The sequence below is a fragment of the Bos mutus genome, chromosome 8, assembly GCF_027580195.1.
Source record: "Bos mutus isolate GX-2022 chromosome 8, NWIPB_WYAK_1.1, whole genome shotgun sequence".
In the NCBI taxonomy this organism is placed as follows: Eukaryota; Metazoa; Chordata; class Mammalia; order Artiodactyla; family Bovidae; genus Bos; species Bos mutus.
The window spans coordinates 37,307,548-37,334,956 of NC_091624.1; the positions used below are offsets into that span (position 1 = coordinate 37,307,548).

Below are 27,409 nucleotides of genomic sequence, written 5' to 3' on the forward strand. Positions count from 1 at the left end.
CCGTTGGCGTTTTCCCGCGCAGGGGGCGGGGCGGAGCGCGAGCCCGGGAACGTGTTCGCCGAACCCGACGCCTCGCCAGAACTACATCTCCCAGGAGGAGGGTCGCTCAGCCACCTGGCAGGCGGCGCCCACTGTTATTAGTCTCAGGTGGTAGCCCTGTCAACTTTCCGCCTTGGCCTTCCCTCGTACCGAAGTCACAGGCGCACCATCTAACGAACTCAGGAGGGAAAGGATGTGGTGGTGGGTGCCTTTGCTGTACAGCAGTTTGGGAGTCGTAGTCCCCTCGCACAAGGTTTGGGAGGCTGGGTTTGTCTTGAGTGGTCGGACCACATCACGTGATGACGGAAAGGCGGCCGTAGGCAGGGGAGCGACCTGTGGTGCCTTGTGAGGTCATCACACGGTGACGACGAGCTGTTCTTGGGCATCCTGGACGCGGTGGGTAGTACGTCTCTGAGAACTCCCGAGTTCGAGAAACTCCATAAAATATCCCTCGTTGACTCCATCTGCGTGCCTTCCCTTGACCCGCAGCTGTTGGCCTCTCGGGGCGGGAGTTGGGTGGCTACAGGAAACAACGCGCTCGGTAGGCGGGCTGATGAGCCGCGCGGCGAGCTACGTGTGTTGGCTCCTCCTTCGGCCGTGACGCGGAGTCACGTGACGGGCCGGGCCGCCTCTGCCGCCGCCGCCGCTTTGTAAGAGGCACATTGGCAGGTAACGAGCGGCGGCGGCGGCGGCGGCGGCGGGTCCCGAGTCCAGCGAGAGCAGCAGCGGTAATTGGCACCTTCTCTCTCTCCTTCCCCGTTCCAGCTCCTTGACCGCTACAGCTTGCGCTCAGTAGACCAGGGTTCAGCTCTTCTTTCCTCCAGAGCCCTTCCTACTGCCCCAGCGTCCACCCTGAGGTTGGGCCGAGCTTCCTTCGCCGGTTTCGTGCGTCCTCAGTTTGCCCAGGCCTGGGTGCTGTCCTTCCTCTCCACCGCTGGTTGTCCTGCGCTCCTTTCTGCCAACCCCTTCCTCGTCAGCCCAGCCCCACCCAGCCCCAGGGGGCGCCTACCCCTCCCCCCCTCGGGTTTCTGTCCTGGAGGGTGTGGTTTTTCTCTCCCACCGTTGTCCCTTCCTGCCTGTCCGCTCGAGCTCCCGCGCCACGCTGTCAATGACCACCTTTCCGCGTTCACGCCTGTCGCTAGTCCTGGAACTGGACATCTCAGAGCCCAACTTCTGTACTCTCTAGGCTTTCCTGGCAGCCCGGAGGCGTAGTTCAGTTCTACTTCTCCTCCTCATTCTGGAAAGCTTTGGTGCCAGACTCTTGGGATTCAGTTTTCCTCTTCGGTCCTAGTTCCTGTAGGCTGGCTGTGTCACGGTTGTTCTTTAGTGTGTAGGTTTGAGAAGGGTTTTGTAAACTAAAACGCTCTCTTATTCCAAATCTTATTCTTTTCATTGGTGCATTGCCTCTCAGTTTTCTTTGCCGCTGAATCACTTTTCCCACTCGGCATTCCCACCTTTTCCCCTGGGTTTTCAATCTGATTAGTTGTCCAGGTATCTCAGGTACCATCACTGTTCTCACCACTCTGATCTCTTCCTTGTTATCTCTAGGAGTTAGTTGATTCCATCATCATTCCTGTTATTTCCTGTTTGACCTAATCCTGCAGTTTACTTCCACCTCTGTTGGATATTGTTTCTGCGTGTATTCAAGGTGTCTCCGCCAGTATTTGGGCTTGCTGTGTTCTGCCCTTGTGTGCCGTAACAATTGAGAACTTTTAAAGGTCTTCACAGGGTACCTAAAGATCATCTTTTATTTGAAGGGCATATAATTCACTTTTTGAGTGAGCCCAATTACTGCGTATTTTCTCTTTGATTATGATAGTACTTTTAAAATCAAAAGTGTCAGTAATTAGTGTGTTCCTCACTTTTCCGTTATGACTTGTACATTCATAATTTTTAGTTGTAGTTTGTCTAATAAAAGTGGAAGGAAAGTGAATGTAATCCTAAGGATTGGGTGACTCTTGGGGTGGGATCTGTCTGTCTCAGGAAAGGGAATAAATTCACTCGCTGGAGATGAAGGGTCTTCCCGTACCCCAGCATCTCTTATTTGCAGAGACCTTGGCTAGGACTGCCCTCTCATTGTTGCTTATCCAGGCAAAAGTGATTAGTTTCTCCTACACTACTTTTCTGCTTGCTTCCAGTGTGTTCCTCCTGAGTTTGTCTCCTTAAGGATAGTTCACATGTGTGGTGAGATTTTTTTCCTCCACTCCTGTCCTCCTTGTTTCCCACAGCTCTGATTTCCTCTGTCTGCTTCATTGTTTCTGACCTTCAGTAATTAAGAAAATGATTGAAAGAACGGAGGTTTTTGTTATGATTGAAATATGACTGGAAGTGGTGGCATGGGAATGAGGCCATGGGAAAGGTTTGTGGTAATTGCCCCTCCTGCCTGTTTCCTGCTGCTCTGGTTTCCTCTGGCCTCTTTCTTTATATATGGGCTGGACCAGCTCTCAGAGAGCTGCCTTTAGAACTGGGCTAGAACAGCGGTAACACCTCTGCTTCCCTTTCCTGGTAACTGGTCAGCCTGTGCACTGCTCATCAGTGTGTCTCTTGGTATTGTTTGGTGAGAAATGGTAGGAGAACCAGGAGGAGGATGGGTTTATTTCAGGATTTGTGTTTTGACAGAAACTGGTTGCTAACTCTGTTCCCATGAGTATAAACTGCATATAGAGAGTATAAACCAGTCTTGAAGGTTTGAACTGGTCTGAAGTTTAGCCTGTACTTTTGAAGTGTTGATTCCCCAGTCCTCTTTAAAAATGAAAACTTACTGTTAAGATTTTGTTGTTGTCATAAGAAACTTTTTGTGGGGTGTGTGTGTAAGTGCATTATAAAGGATTAATGCCTGCTCAGAAGAAGTGGTCTGCATGAATTCACAGGTTGTGACGTTCCTTTGGTTTTATTTAAAAAAAATTATTTTATTTATTTGGTTTTGATGGGTCTTTATTGCTGCGTGAGAGCTTTCTCTTGTTGGGGTGAGCGGTGGCTTCTCTTGTTGTGGAGCACAGGCTCTAGGGTGCACAGGCTTTGATAGTACTGGCACACAGGCTTAGTTGCCCTGTGGCATGCAGGATCAAACCTGATCCAGGGATCACACTTGTGTCCCCTGCATTGACAGTCAGATTCTTAACCACTGACCAATAGGGAAAAAAGTCCTCCTTTGATTTTAACAAACCTATCTTTTATTTCTTCTTGTGAGGCAGCTATAAGTCAGCAATGATCAGTTAGCTCTTAGTTGTTAACTTGAGTATATGCAGTGTCCTTTAAAAGCTAAGTAGTATGGCACTAGTGCTGTTTGACTAGTGAGAAGGTGGATCTCTGATAGAGCTTAGAAACCATTGTTTTCTCTTTTTTCTTTTCCCCAAAAGGAGAGAGGGAATATAACTTGAAGTAAGGTAAAGAGAGGGAATATCACCTTATAAACCTGTGGTAGGTTTTGAAATATTTTTGACCAATTATTGAGAGTCCCTTGGGCTGCAGGAAGATCCAGCCCATCAATTTTAAAGGAAATCAGTCCTGAATATTTATTGGAAGGACCGATGCTGAAGTCAAGCTCCAATACTCTGGCCATCTGATGCAAAGGACTGACTCATTGGCAAAGACCCTGATGCTGGGAAAGATTGAAGGAGGGAAGAGAAGGGGACGACAGAAGATGAGATGGTTGGATGGCATCACCGAGTCAATGGACATGAGTTTGAGCAAGCTCTGGGAGCTGGTGATGGACAGGGAAGCCTGGCATGCTGCAGTCCGTGGGGTCTCAAAGAGTCAGACACGACTGATCGACTAAACTGAACTGATCAAGTGGACTCCTTTTTTTAAGTCCAAGAATCAAATTAGTTGGTTTTGTTTTGACAATTATAACGTCAACTATGTATGCTGAAATTTCCTACTTTTAAAAATTTTATTTTTTTGGCCACGTTGAGTGGTGCGTGGGATCTTAAGTTTCTCCACCAGGGATTGAACCCATGCCCACTACAGTGGAAGTACAGAGTCTTAATCATTGGACTGTCAGGGAAGTCCCTCTCCTACTCTCTGGATATTTTCCTGACAGTGTTTTTCTCAAAGATGCTTGTTCTGTACTTTTTAAAGTTATTTTAGTTTTGAAATTTCTTGGCCTAGGTTTTGAAGAACAGGCTTGTGAAATTCTGGCTGACATAGCATGTGTATTATAGTGTGTTTCAGTTTTCAGAAAACTCATTTTCATACTGGAGTTTTGAGCTCAATTAAATTGAAACCCAGTTCACTGTTTGGAATTAATTTATGAAATGAGGCTTGGACCAAGGGGTAGGTGTTTCATTTAAGACTAGGCAATGCTCTACTTTTAAAGGGTGTTAGCAATGCGTTGATTATTTTTTTTTTTCATTTGGAACTCTAAAAATAATAGAACATATGTTTGATTAGATTGAACTTTGATTATTTTCAAGGATTTATAGAGGAGAGAATTTTATTTGGATTTAGACTTGTTGCTATACCTTCATTTCTTTTGTTATTAACTTTTTACGTAAGTTGTCACATAGGAGCTTACTCATTTTAAGTTATGATATACATACATAATCCATTAATACTTTATTTGTATTTCCACGTCATGATATCTGGGGTGTTAGTTCCCTGACCAGGGACCAAACCCATGCATTCTGCAGTGGAATTGTGGAGTCCTAACCACTGGACTGCCAGGGAGTTCCCCCAATACTTTAATGCTTTGTTCTTTACTCAAAAATTTTTACACGTCACAAAAGAAAGAAAGAAAAGAAAGAAAGAGAAGTTGTCCAGTTGTATCCGACTCTTTGCAAACCCATGGACTGTAGCTGACCAGGCCCCTCCGGTCATGGGATTTTCCAGACAAGAGTACTGGAGTGGGTTGCCATGTCTCAATCTTCTCATCAAATCAGCTCTAGGTATACCTGTGGAGACTTTGAGAAGCTCAGTGTTCCTTCTTGCTATTAATGTCTTTCTCCCTCTTTGTCTTCTTGAATTCTTTCCATTCCTGTCCTCCTGTTTTCCTCTTCTTTCTCTTTCCCTTGTTTTCTCTCTCTTTTTTGCCTTCTGTTCCTTCAGCCACATACAAAAACACTCAACACGCAAGTCTCAGCTGAGGAGGTTGTATTCCTTCTGACTCTGCCACCATAACGTTGCTGCTTCCTAAGCAAGCAGATGAAAACTTGAAATGTCTTTGCAGTCTCACCGGCTTGGGGAAGGTGTATAGTGCTGTCTGTATTGTACATGTCTACTCAGCTGGAATGTGTGTGGTTTGGAAGGTGGGATTTTTCATTTGATAATAATGTTTGTTGTCAGATCATAAACAAGAGAACGCTGCTGCTGCTGCTACGTCGCTTTAGTCGTGTCCAACTCTGTGCGACCCCATAGACGGCAACCCACGAGGCTTCCCGTCCCTGGGATTCTCCAGGCAAGAACACTGGAGTGGGTTGCCATTTCCTTCTCCAATGCATGAAAGTGAAAAGTGAAAGTGAAGTCGCTCAGTCTTGTCCGAATCTTAGTGACCTCATGGACTGCAGCCTACCAGGCTTCTCCGTCCATGGGATTTTCCAGGCAAGAGTACTGGAGTGGGGTGCCATTGCCTTCTCCGAAACAAGAGAATAAGTGGGCTTAAAAAATACAAATTTAACTGAAATAAGGTCTAGGGAAAAAGTAACTGTCTTTAGGATTTATCGACAAGCCTAACTTGTTTCCTAGACCAAACCAGTTCTTCCCCTCTCTTCTTTCAAGTTAATTTACAAATTTCCATTTTAAGATTGGTTTTTGGGTCAGGTTGGCTGGGACTGTTTTACATAAGAAAATGCATTTTAGAAAATTTGGGGGAAAAAAGTGACTTACCATTGTTTAACATTTTAGTATAAATCTTTTTTTTTTTCCCCTAAAGTGTACACTTTGAAAAGAATGAGATCATACCTTGCATACTTTTTTTTTAATTGAAGAATATAAACTGCATGCCAAAGGAGGTATATGAAGTAGAAAAAAACGTGGAGTTTTCAAAGCCAAAAATAAAATGACCAACCAAGAAATGGAACATTAATGCCACCTTAAACTCCCTTGTGTATTCCATCTCCTAAGTTACTTTTTCCTTGGGGGGGCGGGGAGGTTACCATTACCAGATTATTTTGGTCTTACTATTTTTAAGAATAAATTTTACTCACTATGTATCCATAAATAATATATAGTTTAGTATTGCCCGTTTTCAGTCTTGATCTAAATGGGATTGTGTGATTCTCTGGATACTTCACATGTTTTAGATTCATCCATATTGATTCTTCTCCATCATTTTCAGTAGTATGTTACTCCATTGTAAGGATATGGTGCATCTTATTTTATTGTGATGAATGTTTGTCTCATTTCCAGTTTTTTTTTTTTTTCCTGATTACAAATTATACTTATTCTCCATGTCTCCATTTGCACCCCACCTCAAAATGAGTAAACTAGTTTGCTGAGATTGTATGACTGAGAGTGGAATTTTGGGGTTGTGTGTAGGGTATGTGTAATTTTAACAGGTAATCCCAGATTATTAGCGTCGTTTTGGTCGCTAAGTCTGACCCTTTGCGACCCCATGGACTGTGGCCCCCCAGGCTCCTCTGTCCTTGGGATTTCCTAGGCAGGAATACAGGAGTGAGTTGCCATTTCGTTATCCAGGGGTCTCTCTAACCCAGGGATCGAATCTCCTGCATTGCAGGTGGATTTTTTTTTTTAAGGGAAATTAAGAAAAAAGTTTTTATTTATTCATTTTTGACTGTGCTTGGTCTTTGTTGCTGTGCATGAGCTTTCTTTAGTTGTGGTGCATGGGCTTTTCATTGCAATGGCTTCTCTTGTGGAGCATAGGCTCTAGGGCTTTTGGGTTTTAGTAGTTGTGGCACTTGGGCTAAGTAGTTGCAGTTACTGGGCTCTGGAACACAGGCTCCAGTAGTTGTGGCACATGGGCCTAGTTGCTCCACGGCATGAGGGATCTTCCTGGATCACGGATCAGACCTGTGTCTCCTGCATCTCTTTACCACTGAGCCACCTGGGAAGCCCAGTGTTATATAGTCATTCTTAACTAGGCTCATTTGAACCACTGTGTGCTGGGCTTAGTCATTCAGTCCAGCTCTTTGCGACTCCATGGACTGTAGCCACCAGAGTGGGACTGTAGCCCACCTATCCTCTGTCCATGGGATTCTCCAGACAGGAATACTGGAGTGGGTTGCCATACCCTCTTCCAGGGGATCTTCCCAACCCAGGGATCGAACCCAGGTCTCCTGCTGCATTCCAGGTGGATTCTTTACCATCTGAGCCACCATTTGAACCACAGAATATAGAAAGTGACTATTTTCTCAGTTCTCTTGAGGATGTTACATAGCTAGTCTCATTCTAGATACCTATAGGAAAATATAATTCGTGCATACAACGGGTATGTTTGACATTGGAGCTTAATTCTTAAAGACTGAATTGGTGAGAGTGCCACATTCTTGCTAACATTTGGTATTGCTTTAATTTTTTGTTTTAGCCAATTCTAGTGGGATGTTTTAGATAGATCTTTTATGAACAACACACAGCTGGATTTTGCTTCTTTATTGCAACCTGCCAACTTCTCTTTTAAAAACTGGAGCATGGAGACCATTCATGTTTTTGGTAATTATGGATGTTTCAGGTACATTTCTGCCATGTGGTCCTGTACTTGTCTTTATTGTTTTTCTGTCCTTTTTGCAGTTTTAATTCTTTTTTGTTGTTGGGCTTCCTCCAATTTAAAGACATTTTTCAGATTTGTAAAAGCTGAAGGAGTATACTGTATACCTTTGAACAAGAGTTATTACTTAATATTCACATTGAGTTTTTTCTGTATATACTCCATGTGTTATCTTTTGAGTCTAAGTGATTTGAAAGTAAAATGCAAATATCTTGACATTTATGCCTAAATGTTTCCTTAGCAAGTGTTTCTTCACAATAAAAACTTCTCATAAATAGCCACAATAACAGCTTTACACCTAGGAAAGGGAATGCTTATTTAAAATATAATGTATAATGTCAATAAAATTTGACATCCACATTCAGATTTTCCCAACTGTTCACAAAATAACCTCCCTATTCAATCAGGGTTTCTGTTTCTTTTTACCCTATTTAGTTATTGTCACTGAAGTACATTACTGAATAATAATCCATTTCTTTAGTGATTATTTTCTCAATTATTTATCAGATGTAACTGCCAGTCAGAAAATCATCTGATAAGCAAGAGTTAACTATTGCTGTTACTTGTTTAGTAGCTAAGTCCTGTCTCTTTGTGACCCTATGGACTGCAGCACGCCAGGATTCTCTGTCCTTCACTGTGTTCCTGAGTTTGCTCAAACTCGTGTCCATTGAGTCAGTGATAACTTAATCCAACCATCTTATCCTCTGGTGTCCCCTTCTCCTTTTGTTGTCAATTTTTCCCAGCATGAGGGTCTTTTCTAGTGAGTCAGCTCTTTGCATCAGGTGGGTAAAGTATTGGAGCTACAGCATCAGTCCTTTCAGTGAATATTCATTCACGGTTGATTTCCTTTAGGACTGACTGGTTTGATGTTGCAGCCCAAGGGACTCTCAAGAGTCTTCTCCAGCACCACAGTTCGAAAGCATCGATTCTTCAGTGCTCAGCCTTCTTTATGGTTTAACTTTCATGTCCGTACATGACTACTGGAAAAACCATATCTTTGACACTGTTACTTAGTTAAGATAATTCTTGTAAATGTTAAGTAAATTTCATTTTATTGTAGGATAAGTGTAACTTTTTTGACTCTTAGAAGGCTCAAAGTGTGTCCTGTTAGTCCTTTGCCCACCCCAAGTTTTGAAACACTGATTAAAGTTCCCTTTTTAATGTGTGAGAATGAAGCCAAAATATTATATTTATAAAAACTTTTAGATAGTATATTCTCATGACAATTCTCTGGAATGCTCAGAATGTAGGTTAATCCAGATTAGGTCTGAATAACAGTTTTTTGATGTTACTGGTATATGCTACTGTACAGCTGTTCAGTTGAACAAACGTTTACTGCTACTTGTTGGCAGTTGTTAGGTGCTAGGGATATAGGTGAATAATGCACTGTCCCTGTTCTTTTGGTGCTTAATTCCAGTGGGAAGACAGTGCAGTTAGGAATCAGGATGCTGTTGAGAGTGACAGAGGAACACACTGTCAGCTGATTCCAGGTATTGGCCAAGGCTTCCTTGAAGTATTAGGAGTTTGAGCCTTACTTATCCTGGGTTCTTCCCAAATTCCTGAAGTTAAAATTGTTTCTTTTGTTAAAACATTTTGAATTTCATCATAATGAAGTTTTATTGGAATTTGGTGTTATTTGGGTTACCATCTTATTGTATCTTTTGTTTGGCTTTGACTTGGTAGTTTATTTGTAGCCAGCAGCAGCAGTAAAAAAGAAAGTTATTCTTAATGTAAGTTAGTAGCTTTCAACATTTTTTTGGGTAAGTGTTTTATTGGAACTTACTGGATGTTTCAACATTTCTCCTCCAATCAAGATCTCATTTTATTTTGATGAGAAATTTCCTGTAATATCAGTTACTTGGTGAATGCTTCTTTGAATTGTTGAAGATCAGATGACCTCTTAAAAAAATTCTTAGTTTAGGTACTTCACCTTATTTAGTATCCTTTTAATTCCTTGTGATTGGGAGTACTAAGTTAATGGTGGAAAAAATACCCCTGTACAGAACATTCCAGGTAGTGGTGACAGGAATAAAATTCTTGTTAGCTAGAGGAGGCCATTTACTATTTTAATCAAAGAACTTTCAACTTTCATTTTTTTAAAGGCAGTTTGAGCTGTTTAATTGTTCTAGTGCTTATCTCACTTTACCAAAAGATCCCAGCTGTAATGGGATGTAGCTGGCATACCCTGAACCAATTTATATACTTTGGTCTAGACATCTGTGGGACAAAGAAATGACCAGGGTCACAAAGGATTTTGTTGCAGTGACTTCAGGCCTGTAGTGATAGTTGTACAGCTTCATAAATACTAAAAATCACTGAATTGTACACTTAAGAGTGGACTATACAATACTCATTATACCTCAGTAAAGTTATTTAAATTGTTTGAATAAATCGACAATATTTTGAAACACTTAACAAAGAAAGTGGTCAGTGTCCTTTAATCCTATAGTTGCTACCAGTTATGATCTAGTTTAACCATTTGAGTGAGGTACATTATCTTGTGTGGTGCTCCTTACAGACTTGCGAAAGAGTAAAATGCTCAAGGTTACTTAATCTAGTAATTTGTGCGACTTCCAAGCCTGTACTCCTAATCATAATACTATACTACTTTATCTGTCTGAAATACTTCTGTCAGGAGTACAGCCAAGTGCTAGCTGATAAGTCAAACAATGTCCACATTTGTGGTACGTAAGGCTGGGATTTTGTAATGGACGGGGAATGAGGAATGGATATATGCAGGTGGGGCCCTTGAACTCCTGTCTCTAGTTCCTCTAGACCCATTTCACTTTATCTGCTTTATGTGTTAGGATTTAGTCACTGGTTTGGTTGGACTTGGTTTCTGTGGTTTAAAAGCAAAGCAACACACTTGCTTTTGCTTGGGTTTTCCATTCTGATTTTAGTAGCTGTTCTCATCAGCATGGTGAGCTGGTCTGTAAGCTGGTCTGGTCTCTGCCAGTTTAGGTGCGTCCTTTGAGGAAGGTGAGGCACACAGCACTGAGAAGCGGCCATTGATAGCACACTGGCACATCCTAAGAACGACAGGAAGGGTGTAAAAATTACACTTAAGAACTCAAGCTGCTGTTAAGTAGGGCTGTTTAGTATATTGTTGCTGCTGCTGCTGCTGCTGCGTCGCTTCAGTCATGTCCAACTCTGTGCAACCCCATAAACGGCAGCCCACCAGGCTCCCCTATCCCTGGGATTCTCCAGGCAAGAACACTGGAGTGGGTTGCCATTTCCTTCTCCAATGCATGAAAGTGAAAAGTGAAAGTGAAGTCACTCAGTCGTGTCAGACTCTTAGTGACCCCATGGACTGCAGCCTACTAGGCTCCTCCATCCATGGGATTTTCCAGGCAAGAGTACTGGAGTGGGGTGCCATCGCCTTCTCCGAGTATATTGTTAAGAAACAGTAAAATAATCATAGTTATTATGGACATCAAGTAAAGACTAATTGCTGTTTACATTGAAGGACAGAAAATGAGAAAATGGAGATATGTTCAGTATGCTGTTGAGAAAATATGTCTTATGAAGGGTTGATGCGAAAAGCAGAATAGGAACTTTCGTAGTGGTCCAGTGGCTAAGACTCCATGCTCCCAATTCAGGGGGCCTGGGTTCGATCCCTGGTCAGGGAGCTAGATCCCACATGCTGCAACTAAGATCCAGGGCAGCCAAAACAAAACCAAAACCAGGTGCAGTTTGGAAGAATGACAAGGCCGATTTGATCAAAGTGTAGGGATCAGAGTGGAATAAAGACCTTGTATTTGTGATGATTGATGGTCTGTGAACAGAAGTTAATGAAGTTTGTTGTCGTTTAGTTGCTCAGTTGTGTCCTGCTCTTTGTGACCCCATGCACTGTAACTGGCCATGCTCCTCTGTCCATGGGATTTCCCTGGCAAGAATAGTGGAGTGCTTTGCCATTTCCTTCTCTAGGGCTTCTTCCTATGGGCAGGTGGATTCTTTACTGTTGAGCCACCAGGGAAACCCAAGTGATATTGTTGTTTGATAGAGTTTAGCAGTATTCTGAAAGATTAAACATTTTGATCCACTTTGGCATTAGTTTCATAATTAAGATAGTTCAGACAGGTAAATAGGGGTATGTCATTTCAGTGAAGTAGAGAAGAGGCAATTACTGACACTCTAGTTGATAAAGATGCCTTAGAACTGCTTAGAACGTTAGAGACTTTAAGTACAAACAGTAACCCTTAATCAGGTACCTGTTGTAAGTTGATGGCAGAGAATGTAAAGGAAGGCATAGATTTAAGGCCTTAAATCCTTAAATGGGTATAGGAAGGAGTTCATTAAAAGAATGGCTTAAAGGTTTTGAGCTCTGGAACACCTGGAAAATGCTGTTGGCTACTTGGAAAATTTCGGAAATCTTCAAGTAAGATCGTTTTGGATGAACTCCATTATATGTGTAACTGTCTAATAGGCAGTTACTTGGAGGCTGAATCTCTGGAGAGACATAGTCTTTAGCTTTTGCTTTGAAGTTAAAGGTAATAATTGATGCTAGTAGGGCATAACATTTCTGTGGGAAGGGAGAACGTGCTTAAGAATTGAACAATATTCTTTCAGAGGTGGGAGAAAGATGTGATGCCGCTGAGGATTTGAAGACAAGAGAGAACTAAGATGGTGTAGTATCTGAGAAACCAAGAGAAAAAGTTATACAGTGTGTCACATGCCAGAGATAGGTGAAAGACTGATGAGAACGAGAGAAGTTTGACAATTACTAGGAGTCAGTGATGACTTGGTGGAATAGTAGCTTTCCTTTTGTTGGAGTGTTAAGGTGGTGGAAACCAGACTGAAAGTCAAGATGTTTGGTGAGGAAATGGAGGCAGTGAGTGTATTCTTTTTTAGAAAAACAGCGTATGTAGTCACTGCTTGCGAGATAGAACGTGTAGTTTCTGAGGACTGAGAAGGTAATTTTTCTAAGCCATTGTTTTTGAAAATCTGGATGTAGAGAATAGTTGAACAGGTTTTTGTGCACATTCTTGTGAGAACTAAAAGAATATGGAATATTTTCTCAGTGTAGCTGTTGGAAATTTCCTCACTAAGGCATTTTCTCTTTGGTTTGAATGAAAACTGAGCCTGGTACGTAAGTGACAGGTGTGTTAAGATTTACATGAATTGCATGACTCTGTTTTGGTAGGTACATTCTTCAGGTAACTGACATTTTTTAAAAAGTTGCTTTTGGCATGAGCGAAACAGTAATAAACATGCTGTTAGAATAAATATACAAATATGCTTTAAAGAAAGGAAAAAAAGTCAAGCAATTCAGGACTGTGTATCCTGAGGTATATGAGGAAAGTTGAAAAACTGTAAGGAAAAGCTGTGGGTATGAAGTACTTAAAAAATTAGTGTTTATATTTTTGGCTTATGATAGAGCTGTTTTTAAATAGCTTAACAATGAATATACTGAACCTTTAAATCAATTGTAAAATGTTTATGTATTTGTAACAATTGAGTGCCAAATGTTTAAATGATTTGTGAAAAATGAGAGTAACTTGAAATATTTTGTTATCTGTTTTCAGTAAGTATTGAAGATTTGTAATTAATAGAGATTTGTAATGTAATATAGTAAATCAACTAAAATTCAATTAAAAAGTAAAAAGAACTGAAGATTTGTAAAGTTTTATCTATTGAAGTATAGTAGGGATTTAATCACTTTGAACACTAATATCCAGTTTACTGTATGAGAGTGGTTAGCAGAGATGCCGCTTTGCCCAAAAACCGAAACAATAAATTAATGTGAGATAATGGGTTAAAGTTCATCCTAAAGGAGATCAGTCCTGGGTGTTCATTGGAAGGTGATGCTGCAGCTGAAACTCCAATACTTTGGCCACCTCATGCAAAGAGTTGCCTCATTGGAAAAGACTCTGAAGCTGGGAGGGATTGGGGGCAGGAGGAGAAGGGGACGACAGAGGATGAGATGGCTGGATGGCATCACCGACTCGATGGACATGAGTTTGGGTGAACTCCAGGAGTTGGTTGATGGACAGGGAGGCCTGGCGTGCTGCAGCTCATGGGGTTGCAAAGAGTCAGACTGACTGAGCGACTGAACTGAACTGAATGGATTAAAACTTTTTAAGTGATTATGGGTTAAACTGGGTAATATTTTGAGTGCGGTTGAATAGGTATATTTCCTGAAGTTCTTTTCACATCTTGAGGAGTTTGGAGATTTTCCTGTGTTGGGTATTGTTATGGCTTTTCTGTTCTTGAAAATAAGAGGCAAGAATTAAACTGGCATTACAGTTTAAGATAATGTTTTGGCCTAGCGTTATCTTTGTAACTGGTTCTGGTCAATATGACTTGACTAAAACAAAGATTTGGCGTATCGAACTTGTATCCCCAAGAATAGGGAGGTAGGTTAGTCTACCCTTTCTCAGTGGGTCTCAGGAAGAGAAAATAACCCAGAGGAAGAAGGTGGCTTTTCCTTGCTTATCCTCTTCGCTATAAAGGCCTTGGGAATGAGCAACTAGTGAGAAGTTCATCTTTCTCCAATGGAGGGTGGTGGCAAAATGGGAGTGAGGGTGTGAAGGCAAAAAATTTACAAAAATATGTCTCAGTCTTCATCACAGACTAAGACTACTGTTGGCATTATGTCTGTTGTGTTCCAATGGCTCTGAGACTTCACTAGATTCTCTTGAGAGGGTAGGTGGGGATAAATGCAGCTGAATGTGGTTGGGGAAGAGCCAAGTCAAACTAGGATGTGGATAGGCGAATTTGAGATGGGACCATCCAGCTGGCAATTTATTATGACTTTTTAATACCCAGGAAATAGGCCTCGTTTTTTTTTTTTGGTGCCTGATGTAATGTACGTTGACATCAACGGCTCAGTGGATGCTTACAGGTAGGTAAGGTTGTCTCTTAATCTTTCAGGCTACCATAGAACAACCTGCACAAAGTGAGGAAACATTTGAGGGCTTCTCACAAGAATGTTTAAAGGTGGAACGTGGTTGTCTCACCTCCTCTCCCCCTCAAGACAGTGAAACAATGCAGATGATTTTAAAACAAACAAGGAAACAGCCTGAAATATCCTGTTGTCCTTGGGTTCAGAAATATTTTTGGAACGTGGCCATACCATGCTGCCCAGAAGTCATGCAGATGTGTAAATGCTGCCAATTTGAGAAAGAGGCCAAGACAGGAAAGATAATGATATGATGAATTTATTTAGGAAAGCAAGTTCCTGGGCATGCCCCGGATTTAGAATAGATTCAAACTAATTCCTCACATTTACCCATCACATGGTTAGAATAACTGATGTAGAATCAGTAAAAGTTAAATCATGTTTATTGTACTGTATTTGCCAATGAAGAGAAATACTGCATTTTAGGAGGCAATTATATCAAAAAGGCTTGGAGCCAAAAACATTTTGGCACCTAAAGAATTTTCTTTCATATTCTTGTAATATACCTGATTTCTCAACTGACTAGGGTAATCGAGGTGCTATAATTATATTGCTACCTTGCTTTTACATAATAATATGTTAATGTTCTGTGATAAAAGCGTGATATAGTAATTTCTCGTGAATTACAATGATGTAAGACAAATAAAAACAGTGGAAGGCTATTCACTAAACTGTTAACATTAGTTATTTTGGGGTGATGGAAGTGTAGGTGGTGGTTTTATTTTTTTCCACTTTTCATTGTTTTTTTTTGGAACTTTGTATGACTGAATGACTATTATGGGTAAAATAATAAAGTGAAATTATGTTTTTTGTCGTTTTCTCACCTTTCAATTGGAACCAACAGGAACGTTTTCATCTAAGGTTCTTTTGAGGGCAGCAATTCTCAAACTTTATTGTGGATCAAGTCTTGTTTAAACATTTCTGATGCACCAGATCTGGGGTGACCTTTGGCATGTGCATTTGTGACAAGTTCTTAGTGCTGATGCTGCCGGTCTGGATAACACACTTTTGAGAACCACTGCTGCTAAGTAGTTGGTGTGACATCCTGGCTGCACATTAGAAATCTGCAGAGCTTGTTTTTTTAAAAAAATGATATATGATTTATATATCATAAAATTCATCATTTTAAAGTATGCAGTTCAGTATTTTTAGCATATTCACAAAGTTGTGTATCAGTATTTCTAGTACATTTTCATCACCCCAAAAAGAAGGCGCCCCCCATTCTCACAACCAGTTTGCCCATTCTTTCCTGATCCCATCCACTAATATACTTTCTGTCTGTGTGGATTTGCCTTTTCTGGACATTTCATGTAAATGGAGTAATACAGTATACATATCTGGTCTTTTGTGACTGGCTTCTTTCACTTAACGGTTTCAATGTTCATCCATGTTGTAGTTTTTATCAGAAGTTTGTTCCTTTCAGTACTTGACTAATCATTGTATGGTTATATCACATTTTATTTATCCATTCATCACTGGATTGTTTCTACTTTTTGGCTATTATGACCGATGCTCCTTATGGACATTCCATGTGTGAATTTCTGAGTACATATTTGTTCTCAGTTCTCCTGAGTATGTACCTAGGATTGGAATTGCTTGGTCATATGGTAACTCTTTGTTTAATTTTTTAAGAACTGCTTGGAGAACTTTTAAAAAACAGTATTGCTGTCTGGGTCTTAACTATTTTGAGCCTGATGTAATAGGACCTGGTTTCATTTTTTAGAAATTGCTCAAGTGATTGTACTACGCAACTAGGGGTGGTGATGGATGGTGATCCACTCACTATTCCAGAGTCTTAAACTTTGTTTATTTGATGACGGGAAATTCCTGATGCTTCTGGAAGTATCACCACTTAAGAGTGGAGATTTAGACATGGTTGGAAAGCCACATTAGGTCATGAGTAAGTTGACAAACCTGGGTTGACTTTCTAGCATTTTTGCAGAGTAGAGTTTTTCTGGGATCCTGCTTTACTTGTTTCACTGTTCTGTTGGTTCCTTAGGCCCATTGTGCAACGACAGGATCAGAACAGGGCAGGAGATAATGGCATAGTTATCTAGTACTTGTTTTTAAATTTTGAAGTATAGTAGCTTTACAATGTTGTGTTAATTTCAACATAGTGATTCAGTATCTTTTCAGATTATATTTCATTATAGGTCATTAGAAGATAATGGGTATAGAATAATTCCTTGTAGCCACAGCCTGTGGAGGTAGATAGGTTTAGAATGGAGGTTGAAAGCAGACTCTAGATGTGTCACTGTTTATGTGGGTGAGTACTAATTCTGGGAGAGCAAGACCAGAGTATATAATGTAGGAAGAGGAACAGAATCTGCTATAAGTAGAGCAAGAAAAAAAAAGCGAGTGTCTGTTTAGCAAGAATTATTATGGATTTATGATAAAGCTGTTAATATTATATTCTGATAAGTGGATGATTTATAGAAATTCTATTTTAATCTAGTTCCAGTGTAAGTTTGTTTTTTTTTTTTAATTAAAAAAGAAAACTGAACTCTTTACTAGTCTTTGTCTGTGGTGTAGTAACCCTCTATTGAAGGTAACATCCTGGTATTATTTGGGGAGTGCTTGTTTGAATGCAATGTAAATAAAAAGTACAGTACTATAACTTGTAGATCTTTTAAAATGCTGTATAGTATAGGGACCCCCTCCAACATCTCCTCTTTTTTAAAAAGATTTTTATTTTTAAGAACTTTTTTTTTTTTCCCCATGCTGTGAGGTGTATGGGATTTTAGTTCCCCGACCAGGGATGGAAATGCAGAGTCTCAACCACTGGACCGTCAGCAAAGTCTGAAACCCTCTCTCCTGCCCTTTTTTTTTTTTTTTTTTTTTTTTTAGAGAAAAGACCTGAAAGGATTAAGACTGCTCATGAATACCTAGGGGCTTTTCAAGGGATAGGAGGGCAAATCATCATGAGGTGGCTGCTGAACTAAGATCTTAGTTAAAAGCCAGGGTTTAGAGCCAAGAAATTAGCAGTGGAGGAGTGGGACAGATGTATGGAAGCAGCTATTAGGCAATTAAATACTTTTTCTTGACTGACCTTAGATAACCGCAAAGAGAAATATGACTATGCCAAATACTTTTTGATGTCCCATAATATTCAGGGGTTCACCAGCACTCATCTTTTCTGTGGGCAGATTATATGTACAGAATAGCAGGTAACATTGTGTGTGATGCCTTGGTGTAGGGGAGTTAACCTTGTCTACCAACTGCTTGAGGCCTGACCCTGCCCTCAGCAGCTGCGGAGAATAAAAAAGTACCAGCTTGGTCAGCTCCTGGCACGCATGGCACAAGCAGTTTAGCTGTGTGGAATTGGGTCTCACACTGGAGTTCCTTGGCACTGTAGCTGCCTTACTCTCCCCTGAGTTGGGGTTGTAGACTTCCCCTTGCTGGCTGCTTTGGGCCTTCCAAATTTGTTGAGGTCCTTAATGTAAATCAGTGTTGTTTTCTGCAGGAATGAAAAGATGAATTTCCTCTGCAGAAAAAGGTTGAGAATAATGGATATTTTCTTGATAGAAAAAGCAAGAACACATATTGGAAGTTAAGTAAAAATAATAAAACAGATCCGATTAGCATATCATTACAATAGAGAGCTAAGGGAGCCCCTCTGGGTATCTGAAAGGCTGGGAAGTTAGGTGAGATTTGGACCCAGAACCAACCCAGATCTTTTTGCATCAGAGGTGAGTTATTAAGGTGGCACTAACAGTAGTAATGCTGTCTTCAAGACAGGGAAGCTGACTTGGAATGTGTTGTTTATCTATAATTGATACATATGCTTGCTGCATAAAATAGTGGGGAAGAGCACAGACTGTGGAGCCAGATGGCCTGGTTTTGAATCTTGGCTTTACCACTTGAATCTTTGTCTTAGTTTCTTCTTGTCTGTAAAATGGGAGTAGTGTTAGTATGTATTTCAGAGTGTTGTTGGGAAGGTAATGACAATTCTGTATGTATAAAGTACTTCAGCGGTATCTGGTACATGATAAACAGTTTGCATTTGCTGCTGTTGTTATTGTCATAGCTTAATGGTTTCAGGATATTGGGAATGAGTGAATGAGTCTGATACAGATGAAGGACCCTGACCGACCCAGCCTTGCCAGTCTAAGATAGCTCTGGCACTGCTGGCCTCAGGACTGAGTGAACAGCATGTCTGTGAGCTTTCTTTTTTTTTATTTTAGCCTTAATGCATGGCCTGTGGGATCTTAGTTCCCTGACCAGGGATCAAACCTGCACTACCCCCCTCCCCCCGCCCCGCCATCGCAGTGGAAGCACAGTCTTAACTACTCGACTGCCAGGGAAGTTCGTTTGTGAGCATTCTTGATGGAGGCTTGCTTCTGTTCTTAGTAGTTGAGCCCTTAGCTGATTACATAATTCATGTTGTGTGGGTGTATTATCTTCTGTTTGAGGGGAAAAAAAGACATTGATTTTGCTGTTTCTGGAATATAATTTTTTCTTGATGCAGTCAGTAGATGAAATACTCTGTGAACCTCCTGGTTTCAGAGGTATCTTCCAGTGCTGACACTTTGTGATACTGTCTTCAAGCCCTTGGTGCTTTCACCAACATCTTCACAGTTATCGGCATGTTATCAGCAAGTGTTCTGTAACTCCTCAGAATGACCAAATGTACCCTTGTTTTTCTTTTAGGGTTTATATGGTTTTTAGATAAATTTTTACCTATTTTTTTTTAATGTCTTTTTTATGTCTAATTTTAGTTACCATCTTCTTATGGTGAATTTGTGGTATTGCTCATGTAAACTTTAATAGAAGTACAGGTGGCTGTTAACCATTTTGAGTTCATTCTGAAATTCTGGAACACTTGAAAATGCAGCTGAGATATCTTATCTACAAAAGGTCCTTGAAAAAAAATAACAGTTAATAAACCGTTTTCTAAAAATGACCCACTACAGAGAAAATCTTTGTACTTTAATCAGGTTGGTTTATTCTGTTTTACTTTCTTTATATTGCAAGTAATTTTAGACTATTCTTGGACTTTAAGATAATCTAGGAGCTTTACGTGGTATTTGCTGATTTTGTTTTTGTTTTACAGATGTAGTAGCATTTTTTATCCCTGTTAAAATCTATCACATCTTTAATTTACTTTGAATGAGGTGAAGTAAATATGGTTTTTAAAATTTGGTTGTATGGATTGAAATAACTTGGTGCTTCCTGCCACTTGAGAACCTGAGATATGTATGTTTGAGTTTCTACTGCATTATTTTTAGAATCTCTTGCTCTTGGCTGTTTCTATTCTAAGAATTCTCTTGGAACCTGTTCCATGGTAGTAGTTCTTGGGGGTGGAGAGTGATAGAGGGGATGGAACACAAGTGTAAACTGAATTCCTGTGTTCTGGCAACTGGGTGCTTATTGGAGAAGTACTGTCATTTACTACACAGAGCTCTTTTTCCAGAAAAGGAAACAGAATTTCCCCATGTGAGAGTATGCTGAAGGTGTTGATTTTTACATCTAATTTCCATGCCTTACTCATTTTCATAATTCATTGGTGGTAATTTTTAAGGATATTGGTAGTAATTTTGGTAACTTAGGCTTTTTACTTTGCTTTAAGAATACACTGACTCCAGAACCTTTATGTAAAATATAAGAAAATTTGTCTGTTGAATCATACATCCTGTTAACTTTGCATTTTCTGAGCTCTGTTTTCTTTTCCCAGAGGATTCCATTATATTTAAATATTGTGGTTTAGAAATAACCATTTTTCTCTTTTAATTAAGATTTACTGCTCCAGGTTATTCATAAACTATTGCTACGAAAGACCTTTGGCATAAATATTGCAAACGGTTATTTCCAAACAACAATATTTAAACATAAACTAAGCAATGTACTTTTCATGTTTTACAAAGCAGTTATTTTGGTTTAGCTATGGAGCAGAAGCCTAATCACCTATTCATTGTTGAATGTGGATTAAGAATTGATGATTGGAATGGAGATAGAAGATGGCGCTAGCGGTGAAGAACTCTTCTGCCTATGAAGCAGATATAAGAGACTGCGGATTTGATTGCTGTGTAGGGAAGATCCCCTGGAGGAGGGCATGGCAACCCACTTCAGTATTCTTGCCTGGAGAATCCCCTGGTCAGAGGAGCCAGCAAGCTACAGTCCATAGGGTCACAAAGAGTCGGACACGATTGAAGCAACTTAGCACACACACATGGAGATAGAAAGTCTTAATGTTTATATATTGAGACAGTGAATTAGTAAATTTTTTATAGTTTGAAACATAAGGAGCTTATGGTTAATCTGATTGACAACTGAGAATTTGGATATACTCCATCAAAATGTTTGGTTGTAATAGCAAGGTTATTATAAAAGTCTTTTGTAAATAAAAAAAACTCAGTCTTAATCCATTCAGTTTAGCCTATTTCTGTACTTGCAGATTTTCATCACCAGATGGCACTGCTGTAAGAAGAAAGTTTCATTTTGTTATTTTTAATGTACCTAGTTTATTTTCATAAGTAGAGGCACTGAGGGATAAATAAAGTGAGAAAAGAATCACATTATTCAATTTAAAAAATAACTGTTCTGAACTCTGTGGATAAACAAAAGATTTTTTTAAAAGGTTTTACCCTTGGAATACCCACTCAGCCAGGCAGATTTTGGTTGGATGCTTAACTTTAGATATTTAGCATAGAATTAGGGAGTGAAGAATTACAGGGTATTAATGCTGAAAGTGATTTTAGAAATAAGTAATCTCTTTATTTCAGAAATACTAGTATGTTTCACATTTGTATGATGCCTGATAGTTAAAGTATTTGTATGTATGTTTTCATAGCTGAGAATACTAAACTCAAAGAAAGCTTTTAAGATAATTTTGACATAACAACCTTGTTTATATAATACAACCAAAAGAATAAACCCAAACCAACAAAATCTTCAAATTGTTTATCTCAAAAAAGGATGCAAAGTGTGTTATTCGTACTGACAGTGAGAGATTCAAATAGAGGAAAAAGTTTTAAACCATAATAGACACATAGATGTTCTCATTAATTGGTTATTTGCTATTATAGTGTATGCAAAAGAGTGCAGTAACATGCCTGTAGCCTTAAGCATTCCAGTTGACAGAGGACCTATTAAGAAAATCAATAAATGATGTTAGGACACCTAGTTCAGTACAAAGCTTGTGAAACCTTTTTTAGCTAAAATCGTTTTCAGGGACATAATTTTCCTTGTGATGCCTGAAATGGTATCCTGAGTTATGATGTCTCCTCTCTTTAAATTTAAGATCAGATCAGATCAGTCGCTTAGTCGTGTCCGACTCTTTGCAACCCTGTGAATTGCATCACGCCAGGCCTTCCTGTCCATCACCAACTCCCGGAGTTCACTGAGACTCACGTCCATCGAGTCAGTGATGCCATCCAGCCATCTCATCCTCTGTCGTCCCCTTCTCCTCCTGCCCCCAATCCCTCCCAGCATCAGAGTCTTTTCCAGTGAGTCAACTCTTTGCATGAGGTGGCCAAAGTACTGGAGTTTCAGATACACAGGTCCTAAAGATAACTAGAAATACTTGTTTAATGTCATTTCATTAACCTGAGATGTGTAAGATTTATAAATAGAGGTACATTGTTTCACATCATGGGAGTGCTTGCTTTGGGGTCTCCATAACTGATTGTTTTAGAAAACAATTCAATTTATGTATTGTTCTTTTTTGGAATCATTGACTCTTATGATTTAGTCTTTCTTAGGTAATTCTTAATTTTTACAGTTGGGATATACATGTACATACTCACTTTGTTGTACAGCATAAACGAATACAACATTGGAAAGCAATTATACACCAATAAAAAAAAGATACCAGCTTCTATCACATGTCATTTCAACACATTTGTAAAAATGTCTCTTCTGTTGACACCTACAGAGTAGTAAAGGGAGCAAAACAAAATGAGTTTCTGGTCTTGTTTATGATTTAAGTCTGGGAAGGCAAGTTAAATATAGAAGAAATAGAGAATTTATAAGCTGAAATATGAATTGCATGTATATACTTTAGAATTCAGAGGAAAGTCAGTAGATAAAAGGCATTAGGAAATAAAATCCTAGAAATCTGTAGGCTGTTTTGGAATATTTTAAATGGACTTTGATAGAAACTTAAGCGTGGTTTAGGTTATCTGCTGTAAACTTCTGGTCAACTCTTGCTGATTTTCCTATTGGATAGTTTTCTATTGCTTCTTGTTTCATAGTATTTCTTTCTTTTTTCTTGGCTGTACTGAGTGGTTTGTGGGATCTTAGTTCCCCTACCAGGGATTGAACCTAGGCCCTCAGCAGTGAAAGCTCAGAGTCCTAACCATGGGACTGCTAGGGCATTTCTCTTAGGGTTTCTTCCTTCTCTCCTTTCTCTTTAATTGAAATATAGTTGATTTATAATGTTAGTTTCTGGTGTACAGTAAAGTGATTCAGTTTTACTTATATATATATATTAATATTTCTTCCATTATGGTTTATTACAGGATATTGAATATAGTTCCCTGTGCTATACAGTAGGACCTTGTTGTTTATCCATCTTAGTATTTAATAAAATCCAAATACTACTACTTATCAGATGTATGTTGATAAAAAAATTTCCTAGTTTATGGCTTGTATTTTCACAGGGCCAGCTGCCTTTTTGTGAACAGAAGTTTTAATTTTTAGTTATTAATCTTTGGGACTTCCCTGGTGGTTCAGTGGTTAGCACTCCACATTTCCACTGCACAGGGCATGGGTTTGATCCCTGGCTGGGGAACTGAGAACCTGTATGCCATATGGTGAGGCCAAAAAAAAAGTTATTAATCTTTGCAATTTTAACACCTTTTGACTCTTAAGAAAACAATTACTGTCATGAGATAAAAATTCCTTTTATGGGGTTAAAAAAATTAGCCTTATTTTCTTCTGAAATCAGTAGTTTTGCTCTTTGTGTAAGAGTCAGACACGACTGAGCGACTTCACTTTCACTTTTCACTTTCATGCATTGGAGAAGGAAATGGCAACCCACTCCAGTGTTCTTGCCTGGAGAATCCCAGGGACAGGGGAGCCTGGTGGGCTGCCGTCTATGGGGTCACACAGAGTCGGACACGACTGAAGCGACTTAGCAGCAGCAGCAGAGTACCTGTAAAGTAACTTTTATAATGTATGGTTTAGGAAAAGACATTTTAAAAACTATACTCAACCAGTTCTTTTAGCCTCTTTGAAAGTCCATCGTTTCCTGACCACATGCATCCTGTTGGAAATCATTTTCTGGGCTTTCTCTTCTGATCTGTTGCATGGATTGTCTGCCCTGTCCCAGTTGTGTACTGTGGTAAATACTGTAGCTTATAATCCTTGATACCTGGATGGTCAGTCTTGTGCCTTGCTGTTTTAAGAAGCATCTTCTGTTGACTGTTTGTTCCCTGTGTCATTTTAGAATCACCTTGTCAGGTTTGAGAACAAAACCCTTGTTAGACTTTTGTTGGAAAATCTAGTTGAGGAAGAATGATCACTTTTACTGAGTGAACCTTTTAAAATAGGAGTTAGAGCACTTTTTTTCAAGGACCAGATAGTAAATCTTTTCTGCTTTGCCTGTGTTGTAACTTAACTATTCAGTACTGCCATTGTAGTGCAAAAGCAGCCATAGACAACTTATGTAGAATTTTTTTTTTGTTAGCTGGTACTTAGGTGTAATCTTTGTACATTTATTTTTATTTTGTATGTAAAATTTTGCTGAACTTATTATAACAATGTGTCTGAAGATTCTTTATATTTTTTATTAAAGTATAGTTGGTTTACAGTGTTTCAGGTGTTTACACTTTTTTTCGGAAACTGTGATTTTTTTTTATTTTTTGAATTTATTTTTGGCTGTGCTGAGTCGTCATTGCTGCACGTGGGTTTTTTCTAGTTCTGGCGAGTGGGGGCTACTTTCTAGTTGCTCTGCACGGGTTTCTCTCTTGTGGGACAAGGGCTCTAGGGTGAGTGTACTCAGCAGTTGTGGCTCACGGGCTCCAGAGCACTGGACTCAGTAGTTGTGGCACACAGGCCTGGTTGCTGCATGGCACGTGGGATGGAACTGGACTGGTGATTGGACTCGTGTTCACTATTGGATCTCCGGGGAAGTTCTTGACGAAAAGAATACTAAGAAAATTATTTCCAACTGGATATTCTTGTTTTACTGCCACCTTTTTGTAGAAATGCTTTGTCACTAAAATAGATTCTTACAGACTTTTAACATGTTCCCTAAACATGAAATAATATGACCATTCTACATTATTTTGCCATATATATTTCCACTCTCCATTTCCAGCTTTTTATTTAATTTGATAAAGCTTTTTATGTGTAGTTATTGGAATTGGATTTGTTTTGCTGTTTTCTCTCTTTTTAATATTTATTTACTTATTTGACTGGGTTGGGTCTTACTTGTGGTCCATGGGATCTTTCTTTGTGGTGCACAGACTCTAATTGCAGTGCAAGGGCTTAGTTGCCCTGCAGCAAGTGGAATCTTCCCGGACCAGGGATCAAACCGTGGCAGCAGAGAGAGAACTCTGGCTTTTTAAAAAGAGGACCTTGAGAAGGCTGATAATGAGTTTCTAGGCTTCCCTGAGTGGACGGATATGATTCAGTCTAAACGAGATAGGTTGGATCAGGAGATAGGTTGGATCAGTTAGGGCATTGTAGTATTCTTTTGCTTGGACATCTCATTCATTGAGTCATCTTTTAAGTGGCAGAAACAGTTAAATCTCAGTTTAAATTTTCAACTGAGTAGGCTTAACATTAAAATTTAATATCAAGTACATTATTATTATTATTTTATACTTTTCCAGGGAGTATTTTATTTTTATTTTTTTTAAATTGAAGACTAGTTGATTTAAAATCCTGTGTTTGTTTCAGGTGTACGGCACAGTGATTCAGTTATATATGTTTTTCCTGGTGATATTCCATTACAGGTTACTATAAGATATTGACTATAGTTTCCTGCTATACAGTAAATCCTTGTTGCTTAGCTATTTTAATTACAGTGATGAGTATCTGTTAATTCCAGATTCCTAGTTTATCTTCCCCCAGCTTCCCACTTGGTAACTGTAAGTTTCTGTGTCCGTGTGTCTGTAAAGAAGTTCATTTTTTTTTTTTTTTTTAGATTCTACATATAGATGATGTTGTCTTTGTCTTTGGCCTGCTTCATTCACTATGATCTCTATGTTACTACAAGTGGCAATATTTTATTCTTTTTCATGGCTCAGTAATGTTCCATTGAAGTACATAATTTTCTATGTGCCGCATTTAGGCCAGCTGAGTCAAGCAGATATTTGTAGGCCATAGATGATTAGTCTATTTCCAGTTCATGCTCCTTAAGTGGTGTGGTTCAGAGGGGAAGATGCATGTGTTTTCCAGTTAATTATATTCACCTGAAACAGCAGACTTGTAAAAAATATTGTAATTTTAATATAGAATCTTTATTTATTTTTGGCCATGCTGGGTCTTCATTGCTATGCTTGGGCTTTCTCTAGTTGCAGCAAGCAGGGTCTCCCCTCCAGTTGCAGAGCATGGGCTTCTCGTTGCAGTAGCTTCTCTTGTAGATCATGAGCTCTGGGAGCGTGGGCCTCAGTAGTTGAGGCTTGGCAGGCACAATTGGTTGTGGCGCTTAGTTGCCTTAAAGCATGTGGGATCCTCCCGGACCAGGGATCCAACCAACAACTGGACCATCAGGGAAGTCCTACAGCAGACTATTTTAACACTACAATTAGTTGATTGGGTTTATACCATCTCAGCAGATCTTGAAAACAATAAGTTTGTTCAGAAAGAACATAGGTAGTATGCTGATTAAATACCACGTGTAAGTTTATTGAGGGTCAGCATTTTCTCCTAATAGTTTCTTTGGGAACAAGCAGGTACCTTTTGTTCTTAAGGAAGCATAGAGCCTATTAAAACAGTGTGTGAATTATAGGATTTTGTTTAATGACTGAATTAGCAGTTATAGTCTGCATTTTTCCTGGAAAGGAATACCCTTAAGCTGTAAATACATTTTAGAGTTCTGCTAAATTCTTAGAGCAAGTTTTTAGCCTGGACATCCATCATCATTGAGCAGGTGGAGTGGGTTGTTCCTGAATGGGTTTTGACGGGAGAAGGAGTGAAGATGAGATGTAATTCTCTTGAAATTTCAGGCAGAAATTTCTGTGGATGTGCCTTTTTCTGAGGGGAGGGGCCATAGTTTTTATCAGTTTGTCTAAGTGCTTAATGGCCCAAAAGCTTGAGTCACCGTATTATATTAGAGTGAAACACATGTTTAATGACAGACATGAAAGTGTTATTTTTACCTTTAATGAGGTTGCAAATCTGGCATCTGAGACTGTAATAAACTGGAGAGAGAACATTCTTTAGGAAGGTATGTTTTCACATATGTATTGAAGCTTAAAGTATATGAGAAAGGCACCAGAGTTAGCAGCTCTTTACCTAGTGACATCATGTATGACATAAGTGGACTCTTGTTTAAAATCCAAGTTCTTTTTATTTTGTGGGATGTTTCAGCAAAGGATCTATTCATCTTAACTCACGTCTACACGTCTACTTTAATTACTGAGTTGAGTTGTGACATTCTAATTACTTTCATGGTAACATGTGGATCATCAGTATCATTTTTAAATTCTTTTTTATGACTTCTTTCGGCTTCCTCTCATATTCATAGCAGTTAAAAACTTTGCCGTTTTCTTTTGTTCCTCCACCCCCCACTCATCTAGTATGTCTCTTTTACTAAAAAAGTAAAGATTGATAAAACCAACTCTGTTGACTGTCTCTCCTAATTTTCGAAAAATTTGGCTGATGTTGCACCCGCCCTTTTATTCATTCTGTTGGCCTGA

At 39.5% G+C, this 27,409-nt stretch overlaps 1 protein-coding gene across 1 annotated transcript in view; it reads left to right on the forward strand.

The window, feature by feature from the left end:
• Nucleotides 1-641: 641 nt before the first annotated feature.
• UBAP2 (ubiquitin associated protein 2) overlaps nt 642-27,409 on the forward strand; it is a 118,948-nt gene continuing 92,180 nt past the window's right edge. Inside the window, 1 exon segment of the mRNA XM_070375460.1 lies at nt 642-767. The gene's annotated coding sequence lies outside the window, so the exon portion shown is untranslated.